General features: G+C 47.9%; 1 protein-coding gene and 2 long non-coding RNA genes across 4 annotated transcripts in view; 2 read left to right on the plus strand and 1 right to left on the minus strand.

Annotated features, from left to right (window-relative positions):
- On the plus strand, nt 1-8,529 carry LOC129018366 (uncharacterized). Its single transcript, XR_008495245.2, has 4 exons — nt 1-77; nt 825-918; nt 5,659-5,745; nt 8,440-8,529. It is a non-coding gene; the product is annotated as an uncharacterized LOC129018366 (long non-coding RNA).
- On the minus strand, nt 8,280-27,382 carry LOC129018367 (uncharacterized). Of its 2 annotated transcripts, XR_010124605.1 has the most exons (5): nt 27,197-27,382; nt 25,370-25,440; nt 16,584-16,725; nt 14,300-14,499; nt 8,280-9,819 (listed from the first exon to the last, which is right to left on the minus strand). It is a non-coding gene; the product is annotated as an uncharacterized LOC129018367 (long non-coding RNA). The 2 variants fall into 2 exon arrangements; XR_008495246.2 differs by lacking the exons at nt 8,280-9,819; nt 14,300-14,499 and adding an exon at nt 15,206-15,505 and having other exon boundaries at nt 27,197-27,374.
- ZNF652 (zinc finger protein 652) overlaps nt 27,217-27,422 on the plus strand; it is a 71,987-nt gene continuing 71,781 nt past the window's right edge. The window contains exon 1 of the mRNA XM_063655971.1: nt 27,217-27,301. The gene's annotated coding sequence lies outside the window, so the exon portion shown is untranslated. The remainder of the gene's footprint in view (nt 27,302-27,422) is intronic.

Raw genomic sequence — 27,422 nt, forward strand, 5'->3', positions numbered from 1 at the left:
CTTGACTCACTGCAACCTCTGCCTCCCAAGCTTAAGCGATTCTCCTGCCTCAGCCTCCCGAACAGCTGGGATTACAGGTACGCGCCACCAAGCCCAGCTAATTTTCATATTTTTAGTAGAGATGGGGTTTCACCATGTTGGCCAGGCTGGTCTCGAACTCCTGACCTCAAGTGATCCACCCACCTCGGCCTCCCAAAGTTCTGGGATTACAGGCATGAGTCACTGCGCTGGGCTTGTCAGTTCCTTTTTTAAAAATCTCTGCTATCACCTTGTTCAGTGGCCACCATTTTTTTTTTTAAGAAAGCTGGTGCAGAAACCAAACTAAAAAACAGACACTACAACCAAAACCTAAATGCCCAATTATCTCCACTTTGCAGCTGTACGGACTTCAAATAAAAGTTTCTCTATTAAGCACCTGGAGTGCAGAGAAGCATGGGACACATGAGGGTTGGAGACCCGCAGGTGAGGACGGAGTGGAGAGTGATGGGTGGGCCAGGCTGGGGGCTTAGGTAGGAGGACATTGAAGCAGAGACTTTCAAGGATGTGCAAGAGGGGCCAGGGAGTGAGGGCAGAGCTTTCTGAGCTGCACCTCAAGGCTGAGGCAGACGAAAGAGCACCTCTGAAGGCCCATAATCCCTCAGAAAGGCATCCATGTTTATAATGTGGATCACGAAAGTGGACTGAGGGATGATGCTGGTGGCTGTTCCAGGGACATGTGAAATTCAAGGTGTTTTTTGTTTGTTTGTTTTGAGACAAGGTCTTCTCTATCACCCAGACTGAAATGCAGTGGCTCAATCACGCCAGCTTTTTTTTTGTTTTTGTAGAAATGGGTGTCTCACTGTGTTGCCCAGGCTGTTCTCCAACTCCTGTGCTCAAGCAATCCTGCTACCTCAGCCTCCCAAGTGCTGGAATTACAGGGTAAGCCACTGCACCTGGCCTCAAAGTGCTCTTGATCTTCACCTAGCGGCAGCATCCTGGGAGTACGAGTGGGCATGGGGGGGGGGGGTGGAGGGGTGGAGGGGAGGGTGGGAAGTTCAGCTCCTTCCATGGCCTGCACAGTTTCCAAAGCTTCAACCCAAGGCCAGTTTAAGGTTATACTCCAGAAGTAGAGGAGGGGGAGCTCCATAGCTCCACAAAGATGGGTAAAGTCGGGGCAAAGGCTGGGCCTAGAGTGACGGATGCGGACTGTAGCCTCTGAGGCTAGCAAAACACTCCTAGCCCTTCAAGCACACTGGCACCCCTGCCCAGCCCAGTCCCAATCAGACAAGAAGAGATAAGTGGAAACCTCAGGTTAAAAATACCAAGTCTTGTAAAGAGAAATAAGAACAGGAAGGAAGTGTGGGGAGGCAAGGCGGAATAGAGAAAAAGCCCCAGAGAAGGAGATGTTCTGAGTGGCCAGAAGCTGATCAGGTGAAGCAGGTGTGGACACCGTCCAGGTGCCTGCTGAGTTGGTAGGCATAGCATGGGGTCGAGATGGGCTTTGCCTTCCTGGGCATAGTTCAGGCAGGTCCTCCCAGAGAAATGGTTTTGACTCACTAATACCAGGATTCAGATCCCCTCAAAGAGTTTCAGGCCAGGAGATGAGTGGATGAGCAGAGGGCCTCCTCCAAGGATGGTGGGGCATTCGTAACAGGAAGGGAGCCTGTCATATCTGTCACTTTCCCTGAGGGGGACGGGGCCAGCTAAGCCACCAGACCCTCAGCGTTGGGCAGGGTGGAAAGAGAGTTTAGCTGGCCTTGGGAACAGTAGCCACTCTTGTCAGAGGAAGTGGGGACAGTGAGAAGGCTGAGTAAGGCGGCACAGCGTTGTCTGTATGCCACAGAGGCTAATAGTAGGGCTCTGGATCTAGGGTGGCTGTGTTCGACTCCTGAGTCTGTCACCTAGCTGCATGACCTGGGACTAACATGTAATTTTGCTGTGTTTCAGTTTCCTCATCTGTAAAATGGGGCTAACAATAGGTGACCTCATGGCATTGTAGTGAGGGTAAGTGAGCTGATAAGCCCACGGCTGCTAGAACAGTATCTGGGCCCTAGTAATAGCTAACACTATTGGGGCTGGGGTTGAGGGCAGTGCAGCGGTGGATAGAAAAGACGTACCTAACACCTTATACCAGTGGAACAGTCCTTCACAGACAGGCTGACACCACAGCAGGCCAGGAGGGGGCTGGGAACAGCAGGCTGTAGAGATCAATAGAATACAGGCCCGAGTGCTCAGGAACCGATATCTTATGGAGGATACAAACAACTAAGCGACCACATTTGAGCATAACATAAGAGAGTTTCATACAAGCGCTACGGTGCCGAGACACAGAGCAACTTTATCTGCCTTCAGTGTTTGGAAGAGGCCAGGCAAGCTGGTCTTGGAGGTTAAGCAGGCCGAGAAGAAGGGACATGAAAAGATAGTCTAAGAAACAGGGAACACAGTGTACAAGGTGGCAGCTCCTGGGTGGCTGGCTGGGGCTTGAAAGTGAGTGGTGTGGCTGGGGGTGACCAGTTTGGAGCGGCCAGCAGGGACTGGTCTTGCAACACTCTGCCAAGAGTTTGCATTTTATCTTGTGGCAGGAGGCAAATGGAAAGACTAGGAAGTGGGGAAACCAATCAGATATGTGCACTTGAAAGATTTCTCGGCCAGGCGTGGTGGCTCACGCCTGTAATCCCAGCACTTTGGGAGGCTGAGGTGGGTGGATCGCTTGAGGTCAGGAGTTCGAGACCAGCCTGACCAGCATGGCGAAACCCTGTCTCTACTAAAAATACAAAAATTAGCCAGGTGTGGTGGCGGGTGCCTGCAATCCCAGGTACTCGGGAGGCTGAGGCAGGAGAATCACTTGAACCCAGGAGGCGGAGGTTGCAGTGAGCCGAGAGTGTGCCACTGCACTCCAGCCTTGGTGACAGAGTGAGACTCCATCTCGGAAAAAAAAAAAAAAAAGAGATTTATCTGGCAGAAGCATGGAGGGTAAATAAGAAGGGAAGGGAGCAGTGGCAGGGAGGTCCACTGGTTAAGTGGTCCCAGCAGCAGTCAGGACAAGAGACAATGAGGGAGGGGTCTTAGAAAGTGGATTTATCTGGAAGTATGACAAAGAGGAAGGGGTGGAGATCGGCAACTGGGCATTTAGTGATGTCCTTAATGGAGATCGGGAATACAGAGAGGGGAGTGGGGGTCTCGCTCCCATCGCTCAGACTGGAATGCAGTGGCGCAATCTCAGCTCACTTCAGCCTCAACTTCTTGAGCTCAGGTGATCCTCCCACCTCAACCTTCTGAGTAGCTGGGGCTACAGGCATGGACCACCACACCCACCTAATTTTTGTATGTTTAGTAGACTCGGGGTTTCACCATGTTGCCCAGGCTGGTCTCAAACTCCTGGGCTCAAGCGATCCACCCACCTCAGTCTCCCAAAGTGCTGGGATTACAGGCACAAGCCACCATGCCCGGCCTACAAAGAAGGTTTTAGAAAGGTAAGCTTGAAGTGGCTGAGACTGCCAGGAGGGCACAGGAGAGAACAGAAATGATGAGTGCCGCCATGACAAGGAGGTCCAGCAGGAGATGCCCTTCACGGTGAGTAGGGCAAGCTTTAACATGGTGCAAATATATGGACGGACACTGAGTCACAGGCAGAGTGTAGCATGTGGGGTCTCCTGCAGGAGGTGTGGGAAGTGTATTGCAGGGGCTGAGAGGGCTCCCTCGCTCCAGCTCATGGCCAGAAAATCGCAAAGGATCACAGCTTACATTGCCTGGTTAAATTACATAATGGAGTATATGATCTAACATAAACTAAATTAACCTTTACAGAATGAACAAGGGGTTTAAAAAGATTCCAGCAAAAACCCTGCAGATTAAAGATCATCCTAATTTAGCAACCACAGGCACACAAGAAAACGGAAAAGCTGGCCCTGCTCCTCACAGGAACTCTGCCAGCCCTGTTATGAGGCTAAAACAGTGACTGTCTAATCAGGGCTAACCGGAAGATGGCCAAAAGCTTTTTTTATTTTTAATTTTTATGGGTATATAATAGTTGTACCTATGTATGGGGTATGTGTGATATTGTAACACAAGCATACAGTGTGTAATGATCAAATCTGGGTAACCGGGATAGCCATCACCTCAAACATTGATCATTTCTTTGTGTTGGGAACATTCCAAATATTCTCTTCTAGCTATTTTAAAAAATACAATAAATGATTGTTAACTATAGTTGCCCTATTGTATTATCCAACACTAGAACTTATTCCTTCTTTTTTGTAATTTGTAATTATCAAGGTGACTATTTGAAATGTGGACTTTCACATCTACCATTGTTAAAAAAACGAACCTCACCCCAAATATATATTGTATCTTGAGGTCCTAATGAGAGTAGGTTGTGTACACAATGTATACATAATTGAACATATATTAAGGGTACATGCTCAAATGTTATGACTATGTGATGTAACACCTCAGTTTGGGGGTTTTCATCTCACACAGAATTTGATTTGGGCAAAAATTTTTAAGTCATGGGTTTTGGGTCTCGGGAATGAACGGGTTTCCTGCTTATCAGTTCCCCACATCTGAAATCCTATGTATTGCACTTACCTCTAAGAACAAAGGATGCTTGTATTCCAGAGCGTGGCTGCAATGGCTTGTTTGTCCTTCATTACCTTGGTCCTCTCTTCTTTCTGGAGATGAGAGAAAGATTAGCTGAGCTCCCTAGAGAAAAGCCTTACATAAACACAAAGTGTTGCTGAAGTTATTGTTACTATTTTCAACAACACTAAGAGGCAGCAATGGTGTATGGTGCTCCAAGGAGTTCTAATCAGGATCCAGGAGTGGAGCGGTTCTAACCTCTTAACACCATGTGAATCCAGGGTTCCTTCTGGCACATGAGTCCTATGGGGCCTGGAGGCTGCTGGGGCTTAGAAAAGATGACCCATGTGCAACACTTGCAGGGAATTAAAAAAATAAAACAAAATAAAAAGTAGAAAAGATGAAGCTCCCAAAGGGTGAGATTATCATTCTCTAACAAGGGAAGAACCCACCTTGTACTAGACAGAGTCTGAGATGGAACTGGACCAGCCACTCGTCAAGGAAAGGGTTCCTAGTGTCAGCCCAGGAGCCAAAGCCAGAGAGCTGATGTCTTCATGGAGACTTGGGTACCTGCATCCTACCTACAGAGGAGGCTGGGGTGGGGGTAAGGGGACTTCCTGGCCTTTGTACTCTTTATTTCTCTCTCAAGCCAATAATACACACTCAGAAAATGTTATATTAAATAAACATTTTGGAGCTAGGGAGACAGGGTCTTGCTCTGTCACTCAGGCTGGAGTGCAGTGTTATGATCTTGGCTCACTGCAACTTTTGCCTCCTCAGCTCAGTCAATCCTCCCACCTCAGCCTCCTGAGTAGCTGGGACAACAGGCATGGGCAACCATGCCTGGCTAATTTTATTTTTTGTAGAGATAGGGTCCCACTATGTTGCCCAAGCTGGTCTGAAACTCCTGGGCTCAAGCAATCCTCCTGCCTCGGCCTCCCAAAGTGCTGGGATTACAGGTGTGAGCCATCACACCTGGCCTAAAATAATTAGTTTTATTTTTTGAAGCACAATTGTGGGAGGATTTAATAGAGCGAGGATGATTATTCTCTACAATGTATGTCCGGAACTTATGTATTGATCCCTTGCCCTGTGTGCAAGGTGCTGTACTAGCCACCATGGAGACACAGAGATGAACGAGACATCGGGATGCTGATGATTAAGATATGCACACACCCACAGCACAGTGTGAGTACTGGGGCTTGAAAGGGTCTGAGGAAAAGGAAGTAGGGTTCCAAGGTGGATGAGGGTCAGGCATAATCATGGAGGAGATGGCCCCTGGCCTGGGCCTTGAAGGCTAGGAGGGTCTTGCCAGGTGGAGGTAGAGGTGGAAGGAATGACATTCCCAAAGAAGGAGCAAAATCCCCAAATGGAAAAGCATGGGATGTGCATGACCAACGATGAGTGCTTCCTTCTGGCTGGCATCCCAAAGGTGAAGGAGAAGAGTGGATTTGGAAAGGTGTTTTAGAACCAGATTTCAAATGGCCACGTACTAGACCACTAGATCCAGAGTTTATCTTCACTGAGCCATGGGGATCCTTGAAAAGCTTTTGGGCAGGCGAGGCAGTGAACCCAAAAAAGTTAAAAAACGAAACCAAACCTGTCCAGGGTCCTGTGGTGAGTTAGTTTAAGGCCCAGACCGGACTTGAATCCAGATTTGGATTGACACAAGCAAGGCACCTGGCCCTCACATTGACCAGACATAGATGGGTCTATGGGAAAGTGCTCCAGGCCAGGGGTGGGCAGACTGCTTCTCCCAGAAGCCATGGAGCACGAGTTTCCAAGTAGCTGGGCGTCTTACCCTGCTGCTGGCTTAGGTCTTGGAGCTGAATCTTCCCATGGAACCTGGTGGATGAGCCGGTGGCTGGACTGTAGTTCTTGGGAACCCAGATGGGTTGGGCTGGGAATGGCAGAGTGTGGGATCACTGCAATAAAATAAAGGGAGAGGAGCCCTTGCGATGTCCTGGGGTGTGAGGCACACAGGGCGTGGGGCCTTGCATTCCTGGATGGTTGAGATGCTGCAGCTGATTATTATCATTATTATTCCTGTTTTGGCTTCTCCGAGCTTTCATCCTGCAGGACCTTGCCTTGCTAGGCCAGCATCACCAACTAGCAAAGGGCGGGGCGGGGCAGGCGTCTCCTGGCTGCAAGAGAACACAGCATGACTATGGGTTTCTCTCCCAAGGCTGAGCTCCTTCCTAACCCTGGAAGAATTTCTCAAGGGGAAACTGAGGCACAGAGGCAAGGAATGATTTCACCAAGTTTCTGTAGTAGAGATTCCTTCTCTTCCCCATCACCTCCCACTCACTAGGCCATCCCTGTCCTCCCTCAGTTGGGGCAAATCTCGCTGGCCTGGAGGGGAGCCAGAGAAGGTGTGGATTCTAGAAGAGAGAACTGGGCTGCAGCCAGGACAGCAGAACTGGTACCCTCTGTGCCAGACGCTGCGGGCACCATGAGGTCAGGCTCCTGGTTTCGCGTCTCTCTGGAAGGTTCTGCCATATGGGTGGATCCTCCCCAACCCCCTGAGGGAAGGCAACACTGCAGACGTGCAAAATGCCCAGCTCCCTCCTGTCAGGGGCCAGATTCAGCATCCTTGGATACGAAAAGCCTGGATCTCTGGATCTCGTAAAGATGGGCCAGGCCCAGAGGCAGAGGTCCAGACAATGGCTCAGAGACAGGGAAAGGTGTGTATATGTGTGCTGTGTGCACATTTGCTAATGCCAGGCTTCCAGTGGTGGCATGTCCCTGCCTGCTGAGATGAGATGAAAGGGAGAGAGACTAGAAGGGAATGTGAGTGACACGCTGAGGAGTGGGTGCGAATAAGTGGAATATTCTACAAAATGCCTGGGCCCTGCCAGACAGTGGGTACCCCGAGGAGGAGGGAGTTGCAAGCTGCAGGTGGAGACCATTTCCTTCCTCAATACCTGCTGTCCATGTGGAGAGTAGCAACCTTTGGGGACATCTTCTGGCTTCAAGGAGAGGTGGGACAACACAGAAGGGTAGACTGAGAAAGTTGGAGGAGAAAGGACAATAAACACTGCTTCAGTGGCCTCCCCAAGCTCTGGCATCATCCATGCCTCCCAGAGCCAGCCAGGCAGCCAAGCATTCGTGTGTCAATTTATTAAGCAGCTTCTCTGTGCAAGGAGCTCCGCTTGGAGCTGTGAGTGTAGATGGATAAGACATGTCCTCTGCCTTTAGGATGCTCTCTCTGAAGAAAGACAGACCTTACTTTGGCTTCACTTCTACTCTCCACACCATCCAACACCAGACTCCTGGGCTGAACCCCAAGGCATCTTCTTCCTCCCTGGCCATTTTTGGCCATGACTGCACTGGCCCCTGCCTCTGCCATCAAATTGCCTATCAGCTCTCTGAGGTCACACGGGAACAGTGCTCACCAGAATTCTTAATTCTTGCTGGGTTTCTTGTTTTTTTTTGTTGTTGTTGTTGTTTTGTTTGTTTTTTGAGACAGGTTCTCACTCTGTCACCGAGGCTGGAGTGCAGCAGCATGATCACAGCTCAGTGAAGCCTCAACCTCCCAGGCTCGAGTGATCCTCCCCACTTCAGCCTCTGAAGGAGCTAGAAGCACAGGCACACGCCACCACACTTGGCTAATTTTGTTATGTTTTTATTTTTGTAGAGACAGGGCTTCCTTATGCTGCCCAGGCTTGTCTCAAACTCCTGGGCTTAAGGGATCCTCTGTCTCGGCCTCCCTAAGTGTTGGGATTACAGGCATGAGCCACCACGCCTGGCGTCTTGCTGGTTTCTTGACACCCACCCAGCTGAAACATTCAGCCCTCAGCCATAAAATTGTCTCCTGAGCTTGCCACTGTGATCAGGCTACTCCAAGACTCACTGTTTGTCTGTGATCCTACTATCTTCCAGATCAAATACACCTTTCAGCCTGGAAAGCCACCACCTGCTTGCCTACTGGTGACCTGAAGAACCTGCAGTGGCTCCCTGTTGCTTATCAGATACAATGTGAACTTTTTGGGCTATTTTCCAGGGCCGTCCCACATGTTTCAAGCACTTATTATTACCCAACAGTGTCCCTTCCTATCCCCAGCACACAAGTGTTTGTAATGTAACTCTGCATCTGAACAAGAATGAAGACCTTTTTAAGGGAATCATTTTGATGTTTATAGTTGATTTATTCAACAAACATTTACTGAATAACTGCTATGTGCCAGGCACCGTGACAGGTACTAAGACAGTTTTGATGGTGACTAGGGCAAACATGCCTGCTCTGGAGGAGCCCATGAGCTAGCAGGGAGGACAGGCACAATGATGAAAATAGAATGTGTTGGCCGGGTGCAGTGGCTCATGACTGTAATCCCAGAACTTTGGGAGGCCGAGGGGTGGGGGTGGATCACCTCAGGGTCAGAAGTTTGAGACCAGCCTGGGCAACATGGCGAAACCCCATCTCTACTAAAAATACAAAAGTTAGCTGGGCGTGGTGGCACATGCCTGTAGTCTCAGCTACATGGCAGGCTGAGGCAGGAGCATCGCTTGAATCTGGGAGGCAGAGGCTGCGGTGAGCCTAGATCACGCCACTACACTCCAGCCTGGGTGACACAGTGAGACTCCATCTCAAAATAAATAAATAAATAAATAAATAAATAAATAAAATGTGGTGAGTTGTCAGATGGGACAATTTTGGGGTCCCTGAGAGTCCTGCTGAGCTGCATTTCCACTGTGGCCTCATAGATTTTTTTTTTTTTTTTCCTGCCTGGGTTCTTCACAGAGCAGAGTGTGTCTTGCTGGGACAGAATGGAGACTGTTCCAGGAGGATGTTCACATGGCAAACCCAAAAGGGCGTCAGTCCCTAGTCTGTTCTTCCCATCATTGGTGAGGTCTCCCTCTTCCCAAATTCAGTGTCCTGTGGAAGTGACACGGGAAGCAGGGACAGAATTAAGTGTCTAAGAATTCCAAAAGCAAACCTTTTGGATGATGAAATTATGAAGGGCTGCAAAAAGCACTTCACAATTTCACCGTGTTAGGAAATATTAGCTCCCACCCTCTCCAGAAAGCAGCTTTTTCTGTCTTGTTGGGTGTGATCTATTCTCTTCTGTTCTGACTAAATTGCTTATGACAGGTGGTGCTCCCGTGTTTTTGAAACTTGTCCACGAATGAAGGCTCTGACTTCTCATGCCGTTGTTTGATGTTGAGTCAGTGTTTAACCACTATAATTGGCAGAAAAGTCTTCCAACTGTCTCACCAAGATGAGATGCTGCAAATTCCACCCTCTTGCTTGTCTGCTACCCTCTGCAGAATGGAGAAAACAAGGAAAAGTTATAAAGTATTCTCTACTCTGAATGCTCCATAAAAACTCCTACAAAACTGATATAAATAAGTAAAAAGCCATTGGATTTGATGACCCTCACTCTGTCAACATCCCCTATGGACAATTTTTAGAGGATGCGATAGGGGAAAGAAGACGACGTAGGGTTTGGGCATGCTTGGGTGCTCTCCGAGGGCCCTCTCCTGAATGGGATTTTCTCCCCATTGGTGCCTTTGTCACCAAGGCACATTGGGCTGAGGGTAACATTCCTGGTCGTGGAACTGGAATGGATCCCAAGAAGGCTGGGGCAGAGGGAGGATGTACACATGCAGCACAGCGGTAAAGCGTTCCTTTTTAGGTTTGCCTGTGAAAAGTGAAAGTGACTCAATTTCTAAAGGGAGAAAGGCATTGGAGAAAGAAAATTTTCTTTTTCTTTTTTTTCTTTCTTTTTTTTTTTTTTAAGACGGAATCCTGCTCTGTCACCCACGCTGGAGCGCAGTGGTGCAATCTCAGCTCACTGCAATCTCTGCCTCCCAGGTTCAAGCGATTCTCCTGCCTCAGCCTCCCAAGTAGCTGGGACTACAGGCTCATGCCACCACACCCAGCTAATTTTTTTGTACTTAGTAGAGATGGGGTTTCACCATGTTGGCCAGGCTGGTCTCAAACTCCTGACCTCACGTGATCTGCCCCCCTTGGCCTCCCAAAGTGCTGGCATTACAGGCGTAAGCCATGGCGCACAGCTGAGAAATAAATTTTCAAAGGCTGCTGCACAAAGTTTGTGGAAGTTTCCTAAATCAAAGGGCAAATCCTTTCCTCCCTCCCTCCTTTTCTTCTTTCCTCTGTCCCTCTCTTCTTTTCCTCCCGATTTCTTGCTTTCCCTCAGAGTCTAAAACAGTGAGTCCCCGCAGAAGGATGTCTTTGTTCTTGCTGGAGTCCACAACCTGGAACACCCTTCCCCTTTTCTCTTCCAGGCGCAATCTTACCATCCTTTCAGCTAAAGTCTAAAGTCCTTTATGCCCCCTTCCCCATCCAGATAAGCTCTGGCTGAACTCTCATTTCTCCCAATTCCCATTTAATTCCACTAAATGACGTGGCTTGATATGATTACATAATGTCTCATGTTCTCCGGCTGTGTAACGCAGTACATGAGTCTTGTCTCCCCAACAAGGTTGTAAACATCTGGAGGGCAGAGCCCAGGCCTTCCATCTGGGAGTCCCTCAGAACACTGAGCACAGGGCTGGGTGTGTAACAGGCTTTTATTGAGACCTTCACTTGCCTTTTGCTTCTCATTAAACATCAGAGAATTCATACTGGAGAAAACATTTATAAGTGTAATAAGTGTGCATAAGCCTTTATTTGAGTGGAGTAATCATATTCTACAACATCAGAGAATTCCTACTGGAAAGGAATCTTGTGTCTGGCTCTGTCGTGGGAGAGCCCTTGGGGGAATTTGGAGGCTTGGAAGGCACGCTTTACTCAATACCATGGAACTCAATTGCTTGAATGTAGTGACTGTGGGGAAACCTTCACTCAAGATGATATCCAACATCAGCAAGCACCTTAGAGAGGTGAAACTATGAATCTAAAGATTGTGAGACATCCGGGCACGGTGGTGCATGCCTGTAATCCCAACACTTCGGGAGGCCAAAGTGGGCAGATTACTTGAGCTCTCAGGAGTTCAAAACCAGCCTGGGCAACATAGTGGGACCCCATCTCTACAAAGAATTTTTTTTAAAAATAGCTGTGCATGGTGGTGTGCGCCTCTGGTCCCAGCTAGTTGGGAGGCTGAGGTGGGAGGATCACTTGAGCCCAGGAGGTCAAGGGTCAAGGCTGCAGTGAGCCATGATCGCACCACTGCACTCCAGCCTGGGTGACACAACAAGACCCTGTCTCAAAAAGAATGCGAGAAAGCCTCCTCTAAGATCTTCACCAGCTAACACCAGAGAATCCACCTGAGAGCAAAGAACAGTGCTAGATGCTGGGGATACAATGGGGTGCAAAGTAGGCACAGTTCCTGTCTTCATGAAGCTTGTCTCTAGATCCATTTCCCAAAGGGATTGATACTTGGAGAGGAAACATTATAGACCGTGGGTACAATTGAAATATTACAGGCCAGAGATGGGCTTATGCCTGTAGTCCTAGCACTTTGGGAGGCTGAGATGGGAGGATCGCTTAAGGCCAGGAGTTCTAGACCAGCCTGGGCAACATGGCAAGTCCAAGAAAAAAAGGGGAGGGGAGGGGAAGGGAGGGAAAGGGAAGGGAGGGGAGGGAGGGGGAGGGAAGGGAAGGAAAGGGAATATCACAAAACTTTGGGGAGGCACGGTGGCTCACACCTATAATCCCAGCACTTTGGGAGGCCAAGGTGGGCAGACTACTTGAGGTCAAGAGTTCAAGACCAGCCTGGCCAACATGGTGAAACTCCATCTGTACTAAAAATACAAAAATTAGCCAGGCGTGGTGTTTCAGGTGGCTGAGGCATGAGAATCACTTGAACCTGGGAGGCAGAGGTTGCAGTGAGCTGAAATTGTGCTGCTGCACTCCTGCCTGGGCAACAGAGGGAGACCCTGTCTCAAAAAAAATTTTTTGAGAAAAGAAATACTACAAAACTTTGATAAACACCTTTTTCTTTTTTGAACCCGAAGCACTTCCATGTCTGACTTCCTTTGTCCCTGTCTCTTAATAGAGAAGAGAAGGGATGGCTGACCTAATGCATGTTACTGATGGAGAGGTGGAGCTGGAGGGGCTGCATCTCCAGTCCAGGCAATGCTGGCAGGCAGGGTAAGAACTCTTGTCCCTGGGGACCTTTATTTGACGAGCTGAGGACCATGCCAGGTACTAAGGGAGACCAAAGGTGAAATGGGAGGTCCTATCCCCTCACGTAGCTTACAGTCCAGTGAGGAAATGAACAGCTCCTTAAAGTACAGGAGCTGCTTTAAATGGAGTGGATGTAAAACACAGCGGAGGCACAGGAAAAGGAGGCCTAAGTCCCTTTGGGGGAAGTAGGAAAGGCCTCACAGAGGAGGTATTGTTTGAGCTGAGATGTAAAGGATGAGGAGTTTGCCAGATAAACAAATAAGGAGAGGGTGTTCCAGGTGGAAGAAACAGCACAGACAAGGGTATGGATGTAAGAAAGGGCATGGCCTATTAAGGATGCTGGAGAAGTTCCATATGCAAACCCCTGGTGAGTGAGTGGGGAGACCAGGCTAGCCAGGCGGCTAGGCAAGGGCCAGATAGCATAAGGCCCTCGAGTGCCTTGCAAAGCAGTTCAGACTTCCCTGTAAACAATGGGGAACCAAATTTATTTCCTACAGCTGCTATAACAAACTACCGTAAATGTAGTGGCTTAAAACAACCCAAATCCATTACCTTACAGTTCTGGGCTTAAGTCAACCTGTCGGCAGGGTTGTGTTCCATCTAGGGCTACTTGCATTTCTTGACTCCTGTCCTTCTCCCACCTTCAAAGCCAGCAGTCACATCACTCTAATCTCTGCTTCCACAGTGACACACTCTGAAGCTCCTGCCTCCCTCTTCTAAGGACTCTTGTGGTTACACTGGTCCCATCAGATAATCCACGATAATTTCTGCATCTCAAGATCTTTAACTTAATCACATCTACAAAGTCCCTTTTGTCATGTAAAGTAACATATTCACAGGTTCCAGAGATTAGGATATGGACATCCTTGGGGGCCATTGTTCTGCTCACTCCGGTAATCCCAGCACTTTGGGGGGCGGGTGAATCACCTGAGGTCAGGAGTTTGAGACCACCCTGACCAACATGGTGAAACCCTGTCTCTAGTAAAAATACAAAAATTAGCTGGGCGTGGTGGTGGGTGTCTATAATCCCAGCTACTTGGGAGGCTGAGACGGGAGAATTGCTTGAACCTGGGAGGTGGAGGTTGCAGTGAGCCGAGGTTGCACCATTGCACTCCAGCCTAGGCAATAAGAGCGAAACTGTCTCAAAAAAAAAAAAAAAAAAGATGGAGTCTGACTTTGTCACCCATGCTAGAGTGCAGTGGTGTGATCACAGCTCACTACAGCCTCCATCTCCCAGGCTCAGGGGATCTTCCCACCTCACCCTCCAGAGTAGCTGGGACTACAGGTACATACTACCATGCTGGCTTTTTTTTTTTTTTTTTTTGTATTTTTTGTAGGGATGGGGTCTTGCTATGTTGCCCAAGCTGTTCTCAAACTCCTGGACTCAAGCAATCTTCCTGCCTCAGCCTCCCAAAGTGCTAGGATTACAGGCATGAGCACTGTGCCCAGACCCTGCTTCCTCTCTGTTGGCATAGATAAATGAGGTCTAGAAGCTGCCCATCTGTTCCCACTTTATGGTGGGATTCTGTCTGGGTGTTGGATAATATTAAAGAGTAGATGATATTTTGTTTTAGGCTTTCTTTCCTGAGATCTCTGAAACAACTGTTTAATTTGACATGGAGGCCAGTTAAAGACTTCGCAGCATCTTACCTGTGCACCCAGTGCTTCTCAGAGTCAGTGGGCACCTGGTTCTGAATCCCTTGCTTCCCTAATACATTATACCTCCTATCTCTCCATTTCCTAGTACTAATGAATCCGAAGCTAGCAGAGTATCTTTCTCCCTCCTGTTGATTTTTTCCTCTGGAGAACTCCCAAGGAGTAGATATGGATCTCTTAGCAGTGGACCAGACCTGCAAGAAAATGTAGTAGGCTGTTCTTTTTTAAATTTTTTAAAATTATTTTATTATTATTATTTTTTGAGACAGAGTCTCTCTGTTACCCAAGCTGAAGTGCAGTGGCATGATCTCGGTTCACTGCAATCTCCGCCTTCCGGGTTCAAGCAATTCTTGGGCCTCAGCCTTCTGAGTAGCTGGGATTACAGGTGTGTGCCATCATGCCTGGCTAATTTTTTGTATTTGTAGTAGAGACAGGGTTTCACCATGTTGGCCAGGCTGGTCTCGAACTCCTGACCTCAGGTGATCCACCCACCTCAGCCTCCCAAAGTGCTGGGATTACAGGCATGAGTCACTGCGCCTGGCTGTAGGCTGTTCTTTTTGTTTTTTTGGTTTGGTTTGGTTTTGAGACAGAGTCTCATTCTGTCATCCAGGCTGGAGTGCAGTGGCACAATCTTGGCTCACTGCAACCTCCACCTCCCAGGTTCAAGGGATCCTTCCACCTCAGCCCCCCAAGTAGCTTGGACTACAGGTGCGTGCCACCAGGCCTGGCTAATTTTTTTTTTTTTTGGGGGGGCTCAAGCAATCCATTTGCCTCAGCCTCCCAAAGTGCTGGGATTGCAGGCATGAGCCACTGTGCCCAGCCATTAGGCTGTTCTTACATCGCTATAAAGAAATACCTGAGACTGGATAACGTATAAAGAAAAGAGTTTAATTGGTTCACAGTTCTGCAGGCTGTACAGGAAGCATGGCAACAGCATCTGCTCCTCTTCTAGGGAGGCCTCAGGAAGCTTTTACTCATTGTAGAAGGTGAAGTGGGAGCAGGCATATCACACGGCAAAAGTAAGAGCAAGACAGTGAGTGATGGGGGTGGGGGTGGCGGGGGGTGGCGCCACCTACTTTGAAACAACCGGATCGAGAGAACATACTCACTGTGGCAAGGACAGCACCAAGCCATGAGGGATCTGCTCCCATGACCCCAATACCTCCCGTGAGGCTCCACTTCCAATACTGGAGATTATATCTGAACATGAGATTTGGAGAGGACATCTAAGCCGTATCAGTAAGGTTTCCAGACAAAATACAGAACATCTTGTTAAATTTGAATTTCAGATAAACAGGGAATAATTTTAGTACAGGTTGAGTATCCCTTATCCAAATGCTTGGAACCAGAAGTGCTTTGGATTTCAGATTATTTTGTCAGGGACACTCAACCTGTATAAGTATATCCCAAATATTACTATACGTTGAGTGCTACTTTGTTAACCAGATTATTTGATTAACAAGAACTCTCCATTCCCTAACTTCACCAAATAATACTTTACTGTATGTTCTCTAATGTAACCTATAAGGCAGATTGTTATTCAAGCCCTGAAAGTTCCAATACCTTCTTACAGATGACTTTGTAGTAATACAGGTAAGAGAAGAAAGGCTATGATTCTAAAGGAATAGGGGAGGGGCCTAAGGTCAGAAGAGTGGGGACTGGTCCCTCTTATTTCATAACATAGATTCTTCTGCTGCCCAGCTCTGAGATTCAGACAGGTTTAGCTCCTGCTCTAGATTTCACCTGCCCTTTTACTAATGGACAACATCATGCCCCCGCCTCATGACCTAAGGACCACCAGGAAGACCCATTCTGTTTAGGTACATTGAGGTTTTGTTGTTGTTGTTGTTTAAAACAAGGTGTTGCCCAGGTGCAGTGGCTCATGCCTGTAATCCCAACACTTTGGGAAGCTGAGGTGGGAGAATTGCTTGAGCCCAGGAGTTCAAGAACAGCCTGGGGAACATAGTGAGACTGCCATTCCTACAGAAAATTTAAAAATTCACTTGAGGTCAGGAGTTCAAGACCAGCCTGGCCAACATGGTGAAACCCCAACTCTACTAAAAAAAAAAAAAAATACGAAAATTAGCTGGTCGCCATGGTGCATGCCTGTAGTCCCAGCTACTCCGCAGGCTGAGGCAGGAGAATTGCTTGAATCCGGGAGATGGAGGTTGCAGTGAGCCGAGATCATAACACTGTACTCCAGCCTGGGTGACAGAGCAAGACTCTGTCTCAGAAAGAAAAAAAAAGAGAGAGAGAGAAAAGAAAATTTAAAAATTACCTGGACACGGTAGCACAGGCCTGTAGTCCCAGCTACTCAGGAGGCTGCAGCAGGAGGATCACTTGAGCCTGGGAGGTCGAGGCTGCAGTGAACGGTGATTGTGTCACTGTACTCCAGCCTGAGTGACAGAGCAAGACTCCGTCTAAAATAAAATAAAAAATAAATAAATGTACTATACCATACACGCTCTATATTGCTGCCTTTGATATTTGACTGGAATAATGATGATGACTTTCCCATCTACCAGATGTGAATACAAAGTCTGTCTTTGGATTGGAGCATATATAATAATTTGTAGTAATCGCTGCTATGTTTAACTCTGCAAGGCCAGCCAGTATTGGCACTAAGGTTTGCTCAAGGCTTTTGGAGCAACCGCTATCCCATGTGATTCCCCCAATCTAAGAAAACTCCTTTTTTTACTTCCCTCAAGCCTTTGCTCTAAATTTCCCTTCTTGGTCCGCCGGGGCAGATAACTGAAGTCTTGCCCCATCTCTAGCAGAGACTCAGCCAATCAGGGCCTCGCCATGCAGTATTGGGGCATTTCCAGGCCATTCTCCACTGCAGCATATTGTTCAGGCTGGTGCTCTCAGGTGGGGCTTGAGTTTGTTTCCTTCCTTTCTTTTCTTTTTCTTTCTTTCTTTTCTTTTTTTTTTTGACAGAGTCTTGCTCTGTCACCCAGGATAGAGTGCAGTGGCGTGATCTCGGCTCACTGCAACCTCTGCCTTCCAGGTTCAAGTAATTCTCGTGCCTCAGCCTACTGAGTAGCTGGGACTACAGGCGTGAACCACCACACCTGGCTAATTTTTGTATTTTTAATAGAGACGGGGTTTTATCATGTTGGCCAGGCTGGTCTCGAACTCCTGGCCTCAAGTGATCCACCCACCTTGGCCTCTCAAAGTGCTGAGATTATAGGCAATGAGCTACCGCTCCTGGCCGAGTTTTCAACATCAAAGTTGTGTAGGCATCTTATGGTGGCGATTTCTGACCTCACTTCATTTAAGCATCGTTTCAGAGACTTTAGATAATGCAAAAAATTATAACAGTTTATGATGCCCTAATAGAACTCTGGATATTATCCCCGTGTAAATGAACTAACCCAGCCAGCCAAGGGCAGCAAGCCTAGCAGACTGGCCACAGGACGCCAGTTCAGTCCTCAGGTGCACAAGGATTGTTTGTGTTTGCTTGCACCAACATTTACTTTTTAGGAAAAGGTGGCCCTCAGGGGCCAGGGGAATTAATGACTTAATGCCTACAATCTCTAGGAACAACTTTCTCCAGATAAGGTCTCATTATCGTTAATTGTTATTATTATTGTTATTAACTCAACTCCTAGGAAAAGCTGCCACAGCTTTGTTAACGACCTCAGGTAAGGGGTTTAATTAACACCTCCTCTGAGTGCTGAGGCCTCAGGCACCATGTTACCGCCCCCACACCCAGGCTCCACCTCCTCTGAGCTCCGCCCATAGGCCTCTCCACCCCCGATCCTTCCATTCCCTACCGGAGCTGCTACACCGTTCTCACACCTGCGAACCCCTCCCCCTCCCATTCCAGCCCCCTGGCTTCCCCTCCCCCAAAATCTCGCCTGCCCCTCTCACATACTTCCATTTGAATTTCCCACCTCTTTTCCCCAGTTACCTAGTCCCCCCAAACAGTTCTCAAGAGCTAAGTCTTTGGGGGATCATGAAAGTGAAGAGTGGGTCCCTTGAGCCCCGCCGTTCCCCCTTGCAAGCCCCCCTTCCCTGCACTGCTTCCCAGCACTTCCATCCCATCTCATCTCCATGAGAGCTGCAGGGATTGTTCCTCAGGTGGTGAGGCCAGTTGGGTTGGTTGGCTGGTTTAGGGTTACAGAGCTTGGCACCACCTACCAGGCCCGTGCAGCTGCCTTCTTTAATTAATTAATTCCAATTTTTTAAAAAAACCATCTCAATTGGACCTCAGTGCATGCCTCTGGGGCATATGTCACATCAATTACAGACAACAATTAAGCTTGCTGCTTAAAAAGATTTGTGAGTCTCTTTAAAGACTCAAACAATTTGGGCCTCGCTCCCTTAGATCCTTAGATCATTCTACCGGAGACAGAGCCTGAGGCAGAACCCCCAAAGGATGAATTGAGGGCTGCAACAGTCTGCTCTGAGATAGGAGGATAGGGAATTCTCCGGCTGCAGGTCTTTGCCCACACTACCTAACCCCAGGGTTCCTTTCTACCTTTGCTCAGGGATCCAGGAAGCCAAGCTATTGCAGGTGGGTGGTGGCCTCACTTCTCTGGGATAAGACCAAGTTCTCTCAAATTCAGAAGTCCACCTCTTCATTGTCCTACCCGACTGTCCTGCATGGATAAGGACGAATCTCAGGCCCTCTAAAAATAGGATGGGTATTGAGTTGACGTGTCTTTTTTCCCAGCAGTAGAGATGGTATATACAGAATATACATTTTCATCCCAGTGGTTTGAATTAGGCGAATGGTTAAAGATGTTGCTCGAGGGCACAGATGATTTTTTTTCTTTTCTTTTCCTTTCTTTCTTTCTTTTTTTTTTTTTTTGAGATAGAGTTTTGCTTTTGTTTCTCAGGCTGGAGTGCAATGGAGTAATCTCGGCTCACTGCAACCTCTGCCTCCTGGGTTCAAGCGATTCTTCTGCCTCAGCCTCCTGAGTAGCTGGGACTACAGGTACATGCCATCATATCCACCAAATTTTTTTTTTTTTTTTTTTTTGTATTTTTAGTAGAGACAGGGTTTCACCATGTTGGCCAGGCTGGCCTCGAACTCCCGAGCTCAGGTGATCCACCCGCCTCGGCCTCCCAAAGTGCTGGGATTATAGGTGTGAGCCATCGCGCATGGCACAGAGATGATTTCTTAATGGCCCTTCGTTCCCACTTTGTGTTACACTTGGTAGCTGCTCAGGGAAAGTTTACAGATTGTTGAAGACGAGGAGGGGAAAGAGTTTGCATGCAGTTACAAATATTTTTCCAGGTGCAAAGCAAGTAGGCAAAAATGGGACTGGCCCAAAACCTTAGTCTTATTAACATTGCTCTCTACTCAATGGGAATTTAAAAAATATCAGTAGACCAGGTAAACATGCCTTTCCTTATCTATTTAACTCAGTTATTTATTGCGTATGTGAGTTGACACTAAATCACTTTGTCCTTTTATGTTTGCCAGAATTGTGGCTGTCCATTTGAGTCCAAACTTTCAGAGGGCAGAGACCACATCTGCTCAATTTGCTTTGTATGGTATCCAGCAAAGGGCTGCGGTAGGGTGTCATAGAGAAGTCCTGGACTTGGACCTTGGAGACCCAGGTTTTAGTTCTTGCTGCTGTGTGGCCCTTAAAATCCAGACTGCATTTTTATTTGCTGTACAACAAACAAACAAAAACAAAACAAAACAAAACAAACAGCAAGGGGCCAGGCACAGTGGCTCACTCCTGCCTGTAATCCTAGCACTTTGGGAGGCTGAGGCAGGCAGATCCCTTGAGCCCAGGAATTCGAGACCAGCCTGGGCAACATGGCAAAACTCTGTCTCTACTAAAATACAAAAAAAAAAAAAAAAAAAAAAAACTGAAGTGAGAGGATCACCTGAGCCTGGGGAGGTCGAGGCTGCAGTGAGCTGTGATCATGTCACGGGACTCCAGTCTGGGCAACAGAGTGAGACCCCATCTCATGAAAAAAACAAAAAAAAACAAGGGCCAGATCTCCCAGCACTTTGGGAGGCTGAGGCAGAAGGATAGCTTCAGCTCAGGAGTTGGAGACCAGCCTGGTCACATAGTGAGACCTCGTCTATACTAAAAATAAAAAAGAATTAGCCAGATGTGGTGGTGTGTGCCTGTAGTCCCAGCTACTTGGGAGGCTGAGGTGGGATCACTTGAGCCCAAGAGGTCAAGGCTACAGTGAGCTACGATCACGCCACTGCATTCCAGCTTGAATGACAGAGCAAGAGCCTGTCTCAAAGAAAAAAAAAGAAAGGAAACAAACCAAAACCAAACAGTGGAAAACAGTGGGAACAACATTTTCTGTCCTTCACTCTCAGGATTGAGAGAAGGATTAAATGAAGTAATGCAGAAGAAAGATGTGTAGAAATTGCCACGTAAATATGTTTTCTTTAACACTATAAAATGCATTTTGTTTTTTTGTGGGTTTTTTTGTTTGTTTTTGGTTTTTTGAGACAGAATCTCGCTCTGTCGCCCAGGATGGAGTGCAGTGGCACGATCTCAGCTCACTGCAACCTCTACCTCCCGGGTTCAAGCGATTCTCCTGCCGAGGCCTCCTGAGTAGCTGGGACTACAGGTGCCTGCCACCACACTGGCTAATTTTTTGTACTTTTAATAGAGACAGGGTTTCACCATGTTGGCCAGGATGGTCTCGATCTCCTGACTTCGTGATCCGCCTGCCTTGGCCTCCCAAAGTGCTGGATTACAGGCGTGAGCCACCGCGCCCGGCCCATGAAATGCATTTTGATGTTAACACCAGAGTAGTCAAAATTCAAATTCTGAGGTGTTTCAAATGGAGAAGCTGATGTACAGAGACCAGAGCTTCTGGCTGCAGTCCAGGATTTGCTGCAATGCCCGCTGTCAGGACATGGGGGCAATATTAGGGTAGAAGAAAGCTCTAGCTAAAACCAAACTTGTATGTGACATTGGCTATCCCAATGGCCTCCTTATCACTACAGCTGCACTCATATATCTGGCCTCTTAGTACATACTCTTTTGTTCTTCTAGGCATTCTGATATTTTATTTATTTATTTATTTATTTATTTATTTATTATTGAGGCGGAGCTTCGCTCTTGTTGCCCAGGCTGGAGTGCAGTGGCACAATCTCAGCTCACTGCAAGGGCCTCCCAGGTTCAAGCAATTCTCCTGTCTCAGCCTCCTGAAGTAGCTGAGATTACAGGTGCCCGCCACCACGCCTGGCTAATTTTTTTGTATTTTTAGTAGAGATGGGGTTTCTTTTCTTTTCTTTTCTTTTTCCTTCCTTCCTTCCTTCCTTCCCTCCCAACCCCCCTCCCTCCTTCCTTCTTTCCTTCTTTCCTTCGAGATGGAGTCTTGCTCTGTTGCCCAGGCTGGAGTGCAGTGGTGTGATCTTGGCTCACTGCAACATCCGTCTCTCAGGTTCAAGTGATTCTTCTGCCTCAGCCACCCAAGTAGCTGGGATTACAGTTGTGTGCCACCACACCCGGCTAATTTTTGTATTTTTAGTAGAGATAGGGTTTCGCCATGTTGGCCAGGCTGGTCTCGAACTCTTGACCTCAGGTGATCCACCTACCTCGGCCTCCCAAAATGCTAGGATTACAGGTGTGAGCCTCTGTGCCTGGTCCTGGCATTTATTTACTATTTACTAAAATTCAAGTAGGGCTGGTGGGAGGTGGGGGGCCACAGAGTGAAGGTGCCCATGGCCCATATCCCTTTAAGAATGAACATATACATACATTTGTGCACGCATGCATGTACATAAAAGCCCTATGACGAAAAGCCAAAAATCCAGCCTTCTGAGCTGTCTCTGGGTACTATCACTTAGAGATATGAGAAAAAGTGAGGAAAAAACGGGAATCTAGGACAACTTTATTCATTCTGTAAAAGGGGCAGTTTCTTGTAGGAAGGGCTTAGGGATGATCTTTGGATAGTAATTCTTAGGAAAGGAATGAAATTGCAATGTATTAATGAACATAATCAAGTCTTTAGATTACAGTCCTGGGTATCAGATCTGGAGGACCCTAACAGCCATATAATTCCCCCATTTTATTTATTTATTTATTTGAGATGGAGTTTCACTGTGTCACCCAGGCTGGAGTACAGTGGCATGATCTCGGCTCACTGCAACCTCCGCCTCCCAGGTTCAAGCGATTCTCCTGCCTCAGCTGCCTCAGAGTAGCTGGGACTACAGGCATGTGCCACCACACCTGGCTAATTTTTGTATTTGTAGTAGAGACAGGGTTTCCCCATGTTGGGCAGGCTGGTCTCAAACTCCTGACCTCAGGTCATCCACCTCCCTCGGCCTCCCAAAGTGCTGGGATTACAGGCATGAGCCGCCGCGCCCGGCCAGTCTCCCCTTTTTATAAAGCCTAAATGGTGAAATGATTGAGTAAAAGTCAAATATGAGAACCTAGGAGGCCATGACCAGGGCTCTGGCTCCAAGTCTGGTACTGTAGGATGTGCTATTAGTTAATGGGCAAGCAAGGAGCCGTGGCCACTGACCCTGTATATGTACAGGTGGTAAAAACTATTATTCACTGTAGGTACATCCCTAGGAATTTAGGAAGTGAGGAAATGCAGTGAGCAGGCAGCTTGTATCAAGCCATCCTGTTCACTTTACCAGGAACCAGATATCTCTGCTGCTGTTTAAATTAAATGTGTGAAGGTTTTAAGAATTCTCAAAATGTATAGAACTTTTAAATAAGAATTTTAAATTAAAAAACACATTCTGGGCTGGGCGCAGTGGCTCACGTCTGTAATCCCAGCACTTGGGGAGGCCGAGGTGGGCAGATTACCTGAGGTTGGGAGTTCAAGATCAGCCTGACCTACATGGTAAAACCCTATCTCTACTAAAAATACAAAATTAGCCGGGCATGGTGGCGCATGCCTGTAATCCCAGCTAGTTGGGAGGCTGACGCAGGAGAATTGCTTGAATCCAGGAGACAGAGGTTGTGGTGAGCTGAGATAGCGCCATTGCACTCCAGCCTGGGCAACAAGAGCAAAACTCCGCCTCAAACAAACAAAACAAAACAAAAACAAACAAACAAAAAACAGGTTCTGGCCAGGCACAGTGGCTCACACCTGTAATCCCAGCACTTTGGGAGGCTGAGGCCAGCGGATTGCTTGAGTTCTGGAGTTCAAAACCAGCATGGGCAACATGGCAAAACCCCATCTCTACAAAAAAATACAAAAATTAGTTAGGCATAGTGGCATGCACCTGTGGTCCCCAGCTACTCGGGAGGCTGAGGTGGGAAGACTGCTTGAGCCCAGGAGGTTGAGGCTGTAGTGAGTTATGACAGCGCCTCTGCACTCCAGCATGGGTGACAGAGGGAGACCCTGTCTCAAAAAAAAAAAAACAATGAAACAAAACAACAACAACAACAACAAAAACCCAAAAAAGAAAAAACAGGGTTCTGCTGCTTTCTGCCCACTGCCTTAATGAATAAAAGTTAGTGAAGAACTATCCAAGGCCAGGAAACCAGGATGACAGAAGCCTGATCTTCCAATCAGGTCAGATGTAGGAGCTAAATGTTGCCTTCAATGACTGCCAAGCTGCAGTGTCAGCAGCTGAACAAGGGAGGCACTGGAACTAGCCCTCTTGTGGTCTGTCAAGTGGTAACATTGGTTGGCAGCCCTCACTCCCTCCCTGAGACAGATGTGTGAGGAGAAAGAGGTAAAGGAGGGCGGGCAGAGGAACTGGAATCTCCAGAAAGGGACCTTGCTAGCCCTGAGGCCCAAGGCCCTCCAAAGCACCAGATCACAGAGGCAAGTCCCAGGCTTCTAGGGAGAGAAAGAAAGAAAGAAGAAGGAAAAAAAAAAACATTAAATAAAGGAGATGGAGAAGTAGAACTGAATGTTAGAATTATTCTCCATCACATGCCAAGGGCACCTGTTTTCACTACATGGCAATAAATGGCGGGTTCTCAGAGTAGGCCTGTCAAAGACCAGCAGGCTGGGAGTCAGGGAGCCTGGGGCCTGCTTTGGCTCCGTTGTTTACTGAGCTGGGTGACTTTGCCTGAGCCATTAAACATTCCTTGGCCTGAATTTCCTTCATTGGGAATAATATCTGTCCTGTCTGCCTTGCAGGGTTGTTGGAAGATCTGATGAGATAATGGACATAAGTCCGGACGCGATGGCTCACGCCTGTAACCCCAGCACTTTGGGAGGCTGATGCGGGAGGATTGCCTGAGGTCAGGAGTTTGAGACCAGCCTGGCCAACATGGCGAAACCCCGTCTCTACTAAAAATACAAAAATTAGCCGGGCGTGGTGGTGCACATCTGTAATCCCAGCTACTCGGGAGGCTGAGGCAGGAGAATCACTTGAACCCAGGAGGCAGAGGTTTCAGTGAGCCGAGATAGCGCTACTGCACTCCAGCCTGGTCAACAAGAGCAAGACTTCGTCTCAAAAAAAAAAAGAAAAGAAAAGGAGATAATGGACTAACTTCCCTGCAAAAACCATACTTAGTTACTAGGAATCCTTCAGAGAGTTGGCCTGTGGGTGGAGAGTCACAGACACTGGGAAAGTCACCTCATTCATTAGCCATCACTCTGCACACCCCTCTTCCAAGCTGGATAGCACTGACTAGCAAAGGGTGGGGAACGGATCAAATGTCTAAGAAGGCAAAGTGAGACATTGACCTCACTGAGATGTCCCAGGCTCACCAGCCCCTATGGATACCATGTTCTTTCTCACATTGTATCTGTCTCTCCTTTTATTACTTTTGCTTATTTCCTCCTGTTCTACCTGAAGATTTTCTCTCTACCTGCCAAAATATGGTATTGTTTTTAGTGTTTATTCACTGAAAAAAACTCATTATTGAAAAACATGACCCAAAGTTGCCAAAATTATCCCTGGAGTCCAAAGACCAAATGTAATAAAAGTCAAGGATCTGTTTTTGGAAGGGGTCAAGGACAGAGTCAGCTCTTGGTCCCCTTTGCTTAGAAAGTTTCAATCTTTTCCCTAACCTTGTCCCAGACTCAGGTCATCTTACTCCCTGCAGGATTTTGGGTCACGGGAGTGGGGTGCTTGTTGGAGTCTATTTTGTGTTGCTGTAACAGAATACCACAGACTGGGTAATTTAAAAAGAATAGAAATTTATTTCTTACAGTTCTGGAGGCTGGGAAATCCAATATCAAGGTGCCCTCATCTGGTGTGGGTCTTCTTGCTGCATCATCCCCTAGCAGAAGGCAGGAGGGCAAGAGAGTACATGAGAGAGCAACAGAGCAAAGGGGTCCAAACTTGGTTTTATAACAAGCCCACTTTTGAGATAACTAGCTCACTGTTTATTTTTTTAATTAATTAATTTATTTATTATTATTATTTTTTGAGACAGAGCCTCACTCTGTCACCCAAGCTGGAGTGCAATGGCGCAATCTCAGCTCACTGCAACCTCCGCCTCCCAGGTTCAAGCGATTCTCATGCCTCAGCCTCCTGAGTAGCTAGAATAACAGGTACATGCCGCCATGCCCAGCTAATTTTTTTTGTATTTTTAGTAGAGATGGGTTTCACCATGTTGGCCAGGCTGGTCTCAAACTCCTGGCCTCAAGTGATCTGCCTGCCTTGGCCTCCCAAACTGCTGGGATTACAGGCATGAGCCACTGCGCCCGGCCTGGAGATAACTAACGCACTGTTTATGATATTAATCCATTCATGAGGGCAGAGCCCTCATGACCTAATAAACTCTTATTAGGCCCCAGTTTCCAACACTTTTGCATTGGGATTATTAAGTTTCCAACATGTGAACTTTGGGGGACACATTCAAACCAAGCAGTGCTATTTTAGGGAAAAGTAGCTGCATGTGTATTGAAAATGTCAGCCAGGTACGGTGGCTCACACCTGTAATCCCATTACTTTGGGAAGCTGAGGTGGGAGGACTGCTTGAGCCTAAGAGTTTGAGACCAACCTGGGGAACATAGGGAGACCTTGTCTCTACAAAAATTTAAAAATCATCCAGGTGAGGCAGCACACTCCTGTAGTCCCAGCTACTCCAGAGGCTGAGGTGGGAGGCTCATGCGAGCATGGTAGGAGGAGGCTGCAGTGAGCCATGATCATGCTACTGCATTCCAGCCTGAGTGACAGAGTGAGACCCTGTCTCAAATAAGAAAAAAAAAAGAAAAAGAAAATGTTTATGTGCCATTGGGGTCAGCCTTAGTGCAAGAACATTAGTTAAGTGTGTTTTTAATAATGGAAGGAGTTCCAATTAAGATAGGATTTGGACAACTTCAGAGAAGTTTGGTTTATGGTGGGAAAGGGAACCCTGACCTCGGATTTGCTGTCTTGGGTCTTTTCCATCCCAGGCCTTCACCTTGCCAGGTTCATTTCCTCTCCCTGTACCCTGAACACTTTCAATTATGGACACTCTCGTCTCTGAACTCGGATAAATGCTACCTTAACTAATAGTACCACTGAGTATATTAATCATTAATAGCTAATTAGTCATAATACTGTAATACAATGGAGGCTTCCTTTACCGCAGCAGCTGTAGGTCTCAAACACACACATCCCCTTCCCTATTCCTGGCCACAGGACAGGCGAGGCTCTAAATCTGTTTTTCTGGGCACCCTGGCAATCTCGAAACTGTTCAGTTTTTAGCGGTCCCATTCACACGGCGAATGACCACTACTGCTTGCATGCTGCCGAGCTGATTTCTGCCCCCTCGTCACTCCCACTGCCCTCCAAGGAGAACAAGGAGGTCACCAGTCGTTAAGTTTTTATTCAAAGTCTCTTTTACTTCCACATCTCACGTCGACCCACTTTTCTACTTTGGCCCCTTTCTTCACTTTACCTTCCCCCATCCTAACCCGCGCCTATTTTGTAGAATCCCACAGCAGCCCCTGCTACAACCCCCTGCACTGTTCGCTTTTGGCTTCCTTTCAGCAACCACGCCCCCCGACCCACGGAGAGCACCGCGCATGCGCAGCGCTCGCCTTTACCTGGGCTCCCGGGAGTGGGCGGAGTGGGAGAAGGCGGGGGCGGCGCGGGGAGCCGGCGGTTATCTGGGCGGCGGAGCGCTCACAATGTGGCAGGAGACAGAAAAGGTGCGCCCGGGCCGGCCCGAGGGCTGCGCATGCGCGCCGCCGCTCCCAGCGGCCGGGATGCCGAGGGGGCGGGCGGAGGGAGGTGTCGGGATCCCTGTTGGGCGGGGGGGGGCCAGCGAGG

Source organism: Pongo pygmaeus, chromosome 19, assembly GCF_028885625.2.
Source record: "Pongo pygmaeus isolate AG05252 chromosome 19, NHGRI_mPonPyg2-v2.0_pri, whole genome shotgun sequence".
Taxonomy (NCBI): Eukaryota; Metazoa; Chordata; class Mammalia; order Primates; family Hominidae; genus Pongo; species Pongo pygmaeus.